Here is a 7,988-nt window from a genome sequence, read left to right on the forward strand (position 1 = left end):
CTGACGAGGAGGTGGCGGGAGATGTTGAGGGGGCAGGTCTTGCCCACAGCTGTATAGAACCTTAGCAAGTAGTCTCACAACATCAGGTTAAAGTCCAACAGGTTTATTTGGTAGCACGGGCTTTCGGAACGCTGCTCCTTCATCGGCACTCACCTGATGAAGGGGCAGCGCTCCGAAAGCTCGTGCTACCAAATAAACCTGTTGGACTTTGACCTGGTGTTGTGAGACTACTTACTGTGCCCACCCCAGTCCAACGCCGGCAACTCCACATCATGTACAGAACCTTAGTTAGGCCTCATTTGGAGTATTGTGTACAAATCTGGTCGCCACACTACCAGAAGGATGTGGATGCTTTGGAGAGGGTACAGAAGAGGCTTACCAGGATGTTGCCTGGTCTGAAGGGTATTAGTTATGAGGAGAAGTTGGATAAACACGGTTTGTTCTCACTGGAACGATGAAGGTTGAGGGGTGGCTTGATAGAGGTTTATAAGATTATGAATGGCATGGACAGAGTGGATTGTCAGCTGTTCTTTTCTAGGGTAGAAAAATGTACTCGGGGACATAGGTTTAAGGTGCATGGGGAAAAGCTTAGAGGAGATGTGTGAGGCAAGTTTTTTACATAGAGAGTGGCGAATGGAATGCGCTGCCCAGGGAAGCAGGTACGATAGTGGCATTTAAGGGGCAACTAGATGAATAGGATGGGAATGGAAGGATACGGACTCCGTAAGCGCATACAGCTTTAGTTTAGGCAGGCAACATGATCGGCGCATGCTTGGAGGGCCGAAGGACCTGTTCCCATGCTGTATTGTTCTTTGGCAGTAGGAAGGGGCTGAATGGCTTCTGCACCCATTTTTTAAATTAGTAATTCATGGGACGTGGGCGTCGCTGGCTGGCCAGGATTTATTGCCCATCCCTAGTTGCCCTTGGAGGTCAGTTGAGAGCCGTACTGCTGTGGCTCTGGAGTCACACGTAGGTCAGACCAGCTAAGGACAGTAGATTTCCTTCCCTAAAGAATATTAGTGAGCCAAATGGGTTTTTCCAACAATGGTCATTAGTGGATTCTTAATTCCAGATATTTTTTGTGGAATTCAAATTCCATCATCTGCCGTGGCGGGATTCGAACCTGGGTCCCCAGAACATTAGCTGAGTTTCTGGATTAATAGTCCAGCGATAATACCACTAGGCCACCACTTTCCATTAGAAATGGGTGTGTTTTGGCCACGAAAAGAATCAATAAAATTAGGATGGGGGCGTGTTGTATTAAAGTAGGGAGCAGAACAGCATTTAAAAAGGAAAATGGTTGTACATTAAAACTGGCGACATGGTCACCTCTGTTGGGAAGAAAATATCCACTTCGGTAGCAATGATAGGTGGATTATTATTTGAATGGGTGTAAATTGAGAGAGGTGCATCAGTCGCTGTAAGTAAGCATGCAGGTACAGCAAGCAGTAAAGAAGGCAAATGATATGTTGGCCTTCACATCGAGAGGATTTGAGTATAGGAATAGGGATGTTTTACTGCAATTGTATAGGGTGTTGGTGAGGCTACAACTAGAGTATTGTGTGCAGTTTTGGTGTCCTTATCTGAGGAAGGATGTTCTTGCTATAGAGAGAGTGCAAGGTTTACCAGACCGATTCCTGAGATGGCAGGTCTGTCATATGAGGAGAGATTAAGTCAGTTACAATTGTATTCATTAGAGTTTAGAAGAGTGAGAGGGGATCTCATAGAAACTTATAAAATTCTAACTGGATTAAACAGGTGGACTCGGAAAGAATGTTCCAATAGTGGGGGAGTCCAGAACTAGAGATCATGTTTTGAGGATAAGAGGTAACACTTTTATGACTAAGAAAGGGTGGCACAGTGGTTAGCACTGCTGCCCCATAGCTCAGGTTCAATTCTAGCTTCGGATGACTGTCTGTGTGGAGTTTGCATGTTCTCCCCGTGTCTGCATGGATTTCCTCTGAGTGCTCCAGCTTCCTCCCACAGTCCAAAGATGTGCAGGTTAGGTGGATTGGCCATGCCAAATTGACTCTTAGTGTCAGGGGATTAGCAGGGTAATTATGTGGGGTTATGGGGATTGGGCCTGGATGGGATCGTTGTCGATGCAGACTTGATGGGCCGAATGGCCTCCTTCTGCACTGTAGGGATTCCATGACTGAGATAAAGAGAAATTTCTTCACCCAGAGGGTGGTGAATGTGTGGAATTCACTATCACGGAAAGTAGTTGAAGCCAAAACATTGTGTGATTTCAAGCAGAAATTAGATTTCGCTCTTGGGGCTAAAGGGATCAAGGGATATGGGGAGGAAGGGGGGATCAGGATATTGAATTTGATGATCAGCCATGATTATAATGAATGGCGGGCAGGCTCGAAGGGCCGAATGGCCTTCTCCTGATTCTAGTTTCTCTGTTTCCTGTGGAAGTATTTGGGAAGGTCCTGCTCAAGGCAATCTTAAAGTGGGAGTGAAGGGTTATGCATTCCCTTTGCTTACCACTGGCTTTAGTGCGGCGGCAATAATCTGTTCAGTTCCTGCAATGAACATGCATGTGGGAGATGGTGGCATAGTGGTATTGTCAGTGGGCTTGTAATCCAAAGTTCCAGGCTACTACACTGGGGACATGGGTTCAAATCCCACCACAGCTGATGGGATTTAAATTCAATTAATAAATCTGGAATTCTAAAGCCAGTCTCAGTAATTGTGACCAAACTATTATCAAATGTTGTAAAAATCCATCTGGTTCTTTAGGGAAGGAAATCATTTCCAAATTGATGGGGTGGAGGATGCAGGGGTAAGGGGAATTACAAAATTAATGGTAGAGGAGAGGGTGCAAGTGAATGAAGGCGGTAATTTAGATAAGGGAGTAGAGGGAGAGGGTGTTCGCGACTCATCAAAGCGGGTCCAGATAAAAGCTGGAATAAGGACACTTTGCCTGAATGCACGAAGCATTCGGAACAAGGTAAATGAGTTGATGGTGCAAATCAGCACGAGTGGGTACGATCTAGTGGCCATTACAGAAACGTGGCTGAAAGGTGACCAGGACTGGGAGATGAATATCCAGGGGTATCAGGCGTTTAGGAAGAATAGACAGGAAGGAAAAGGTGGTGGGGTCGCGCTATTAATAAGAGATAATATCAGGGTAGTACTGAGGGATGACATAGGCTCTGAGGAACAAAACGTGGAATCATTATGGGTAGAGATGAGGAATAGTAGAGGGAGAAAGACACTAGTAGGTGTGGTATATAGGCCCCCAAATAATAATGTTGAGGTAGGGAGGGCTATAAACAAGCAGATAAGGGATGCGTGTAAAAACGGAACGGCAATAATCATGGGGGACTTCAACATGCACATTGACTGGCAGACTCAAGTCGGTAAGGGTGGAATGGAGGAAGAGTTCTTAGAATGCTGTCGGGATAGTTTCCTTGAACAGCATGTTACGGAACCGACGAGGGAACGAGCTATTTTGGATCTGGTATTGTGTAACGAGGTAGGTAGAATTAAGGATCTTATTGTGAAGGACCCTCTTGGGTCTAGTGACCACAATATGGTCGAATTTCTGATTCAGATGGAAGAGGAGAAAGTTTGGTCCCAAACCAGTGTCCTCTGTTTGAACAGAGGGAAATATGATAGGATGAGGGATGAATTGGCTAAGGTAGACTGGGAGAACAGGCTGGCAGGTAGGATAGCTGAGGAACAGTGGAGGATTTTTAAGGAGATCCTTTTCAGTTCTCAGCAAAAATATATTCCAGCAAAAAACAAGGATTGTAAGAAAAGGGAGAACCAGCCGTGGATAACGAAGGAAATAAAGGAGAGTATTAAAATAAAAACAGCTGCGTACAGAGTGGCCAAAAATAGTGGAGAAACAAGTGATTGGGAAAAATTTAAGAAACAACAAAGAGAGACTAAGAAAGCGATAAAGAAAGGAAGGATAGACTATGAAGCTAGGCTAGCAATTAATATAAAAAATGATAGTAAAAGTTTTTATAAATATATAAAAAGGAATAGAGTGGCTAGAGTGAATGTTGGACCCTTGGAGGACGAGAGGGGGGAGTTAATAGTGGGAAATGAGGATATGGCTGAGTCTTTAAATAAGTTTTTTGTGTCGGTCTTCACGGTGGAGGACACAAATAGTTTGCCAGATATTAACGATAGAGGGTTGGCAGCAGGAGAAATACTTAATACAATTAATGTTACCAGAGAGGCAGTGCTGGGTAGACTAATGGGACTGAAGGTGGATAAGTCCCCGGGTCCGGATGGAATGCATCCCAGGGTATTGAAAGAAATGTCAGAGGTAATAGTGGATGCGTTAGTGATTATTTATCAAAACTCGTTGCATTCTGGGGTAGTGCCGGTTGATTGGAAAACGGCTAATGTTACGCCGCTGTTTAAAAAAGGAAGGAGACAAAAGGCGGGTAACTATAGGCCGGTCAGCTTAACGTCTGTAGTAGGGAAAATGCTGGAATCCATTATTAAAGAGGAGATAGCAGGGCATCTGGATAGAAATGGTTCGATCAATCAGACGCAGCATGGATTCATGAGGGGAAAGTCGTGCTTGACGAACATGTTGGATTTTTATGAAGATGTGACTAGGGCGGTTGATGGAGGAGAACCGGTGGATGCGGTGTTTTTGGATTTCCAAAAGGCGTTTGATAAGGTGCCCCATAAAAGGCTACTGAAGAAGATTAGGGCACACGGAGTTGGGGGTAGTGTGTTAAAGTGGATTGGGGACTGGCTATCCGACAGGAAGCAAAGAGTCGGAATAAATGGGTGTTTTTCCGGTTGGAGGAAGGTAACTAGTGGCGTGCCGCAGGGATCGGTACTCGGGCCGCAACTATTTACCATTTATATAGATGATCTGGAGGAGGGGACGGAGTGTAGGGTAACGAAGTTTGCAGACGACACAAAGATAAGTGGAAAAGTGAATCGTGTGGAGGACGGAGAAGATCTGCAGAGAGATTTGGACAGGCTGAGTGAGTGGGCGAGGATATGGCAAATGGAGTATAACGTTGAGAAATGCGAGGTTATACACTTTGGAGGAAATAATAACAAATGGGATTACTATCTCAATGGAAACAAATTAAAACATGCTACCGTGCAAAGGGACCTGGGGGTCCTTGTGCATGAGACGCAAAAGCCCAGTCTGCAGGTACAACAGGTGATCAAGAAGGCAAATGGGATGTTGGCCTATATTGCGAAGGGGATAGAATATAAAAGCAGGGATGTCTTGATGCACCTGTACAGGGCATTGGTGAGGCCGCAGCTGGAATACTGTGTGCAGTATTGGTCCCCTTATATGAGGAAGGATATATTGGCATTGGAGGGAGTGCAGAGAAGGTTCACCAGGTTGATACCGGAGATGAGGGGTTTGGATTATGAGGAGAGGCTGAGGAGATTGGGTTTGTACTCGTTGGAGTTTAGAAGGATGAGGGGGGATCTTATGGAGACTTATAAGATAATGCGGGGGCTGGATAGGGTGGAGGCGGAGAGATTCTTTCCACTTAGTAAGGAAGTTAAAACTAGAGGACACAGCCTCAAAATAAAGGGGGGTCGGTTTAAGACAGAGTTGAGGAGGAACTTCTTCTCCCAGAGGGTGGTGAATCTCTGGAATTCTCTGCCCACTGAGGTGGTGGAGGCTACCTCGCTGAATATGTTTAAAGCGCGGATGGATGGATTCCTGATCGGTAAGGGTATTAAGGGTTATGGGGATCAGGCGGGTAAGTGGTACTGATCCACGTCAGATCAGCCATGATCTTATTGAATGGCGGGGCAGGCTCGAGGGGCTAGATGGCCTACTCCTGCTCCTATTTCTTATGTTCTTAAATCTGCTGTCTTTACCTGGCCTGGCCTACATGTGACTACAGCAATGTGGTTAACTTCTTAACTGCCCTCTCAAATGCCTGAGCAAGCCTCTTCGTTCAAGGGCAATTAGGGATGGGCAATAAATGCTGGCTTGGGCAATGATGCCCACATAAGATAGGGGCAGAAATAAGCCATTCAGCCCATCGAATCTGCTCCACCATTCAATCATTGCTGATATGTTTCTCAATCCCAATCTCCTCCTGTTCACCATAACCGTTGATCATCTTGCCATTCAAGAATATATCTAACCCTGTCTTAATGACCTGGCCTCCACAGCCTTCTGTGGCAATGAATTCCACAGATTCACTACCCTCTGGCTGAAGAAATTCCTCCTCATCTTGGTTCTAAAAGGTCGTCCCTTTACTCTGAGGCTGTGCCCTCAGATCCGAGTCTCTCCGAGTAATGGAAGCATCTTCCCCACATCCACTCTATCCAGGCCTTTCAGTATTCTGGAAGTTTCAATGTGATCCCCCCCCTCATCCTTCTAAACTCCATCGAGTACAGACCCAGAGTCCTCAAACGCTCCTCATACATCAAGCCTTTCATTCCTGGGATCATTCTTGTGACTTCCTCTGGACCCCCTCCAGAGCCAGCACATCCTTCCTTAGATACGGGGCCCAAAATAGCTCATTATATTCGAAATGTGGTTGGATCAGAGCCTTACAAAGCCTCTGCAGTACATCCCATGAAAGACTAAACATACCAGTTTGTATCCTTTGCCTCTCCATTGGAAGTCAAGTCTACAGGCTCCTGGATCCCAAGCTCTGAAATTCCCTCTTTAAGAGACTCCTTAAAACCTCCGGTCGCCTATCTTGATATCACCTTGTGTGGCCCAATTTCAAATCTAAGGAGAAAGTATCTCCTTCATCTTTCCACATTAGAATCATAGAATCCTACAGTGCAGAAGGAGGCCATTTGGCCCATTGAGTCTGCACCGACCACAATCCCATCCAGGCCCCATCCCCATAACCCGATGCATTTACCCTAGCTGGCCCCCCTAAGGGGCAATTTAGCATGGCCAATCCACCTAACCTGCACATCTTCGGACTGTAGGAGGAAACCAGAGCACTCAGAGGAAACCCACGCAGACATGGGGAGAATGTGCAAACTCCATGTCGACAGTGACCCAAGCCGGGAATCGAACCCGGGTCCCTGGTGCTGTGAGGCTGCAGTGCTAACCACTGTGCTACCGTGCTGCCCCTATGCAGAACTGTTTTACAGAGCTACAACATTCTCACAATTTGGATGAAATTAAGAAATTTTCAGTATCGGGCCATCCCCGTTTATGAAGCTAATCAAATTTGTTGTGTGTTAAGGGTTTTCCTTACAACACAACTCCCTTCCCTCTATATTTTCAAAAGTACCCCGAAATGCATTTTGAAAGAGTCTTTGGTGTAATAAAGCTTCATAAGATTTCTATTTCTCCCCCAAATATCATTTTCTATTTTTACATTAAAGATGCTACATAAATGCTTTCAGTATGGGACCTCCACTCAACAGAAACTGGGATTCAGGGTGATGGACTGAGAGAGCACAGAGGTATAAGGACTAACTTGGGGATTGGGTGCCAATGGGCTATCTTCTCTCTCTCTCATAAATCTTTCTCAAGCTATGATTTAGAATTTTAAAACTAACTTGTTAAGGAGCTTAGATAACAAAAACTGTCTGGTAGTGACAGTTATTTGCCAAGTGACTTGGTGTTGAGCATTGTGGTGGGAAGCTGACCACGCAGTTGCAACTTGGGTGTGAGTCATCAGCTCCCTATAAAAGGAGACAGCGTTTGCTAACACATAGCGAGTGGGAACCCATTATGAGGAGGTACAAGTGCTATCTTGGGAATTCGATGCAGAAGGAGAAGGAGGTGCTACTTTTTTTTACAATCTAGTAGCTGGCGATTGTTCAAGGCTTTAATTAGGTGAACAGGAAGATGATCGGTGAGTTTTTACGGTTTTATTCATCATTTATCAGCACGGTGGCACAGTGGTTAGCACCGCTGCCTCACAGCGCCAGGGATCCGGGTTCGATTCCGGCCTCAGGTGAGTGTCTGTGTGGATATTTTCCTCGTATCTGCGTGGGTTTCCTCCGGGTACTCCGGTTTCCTCCCACAGTCCAAAGATGTGCAGGTTAGGTTG

Source organism: Mustelus asterias, chromosome 24, assembly GCF_964213995.1.
Source record: "Mustelus asterias chromosome 24, sMusAst1.hap1.1, whole genome shotgun sequence".
Lineage (NCBI taxonomy): Eukaryota > Metazoa > Chordata > Chondrichthyes > Carcharhiniformes > Triakidae > Mustelus > Mustelus asterias.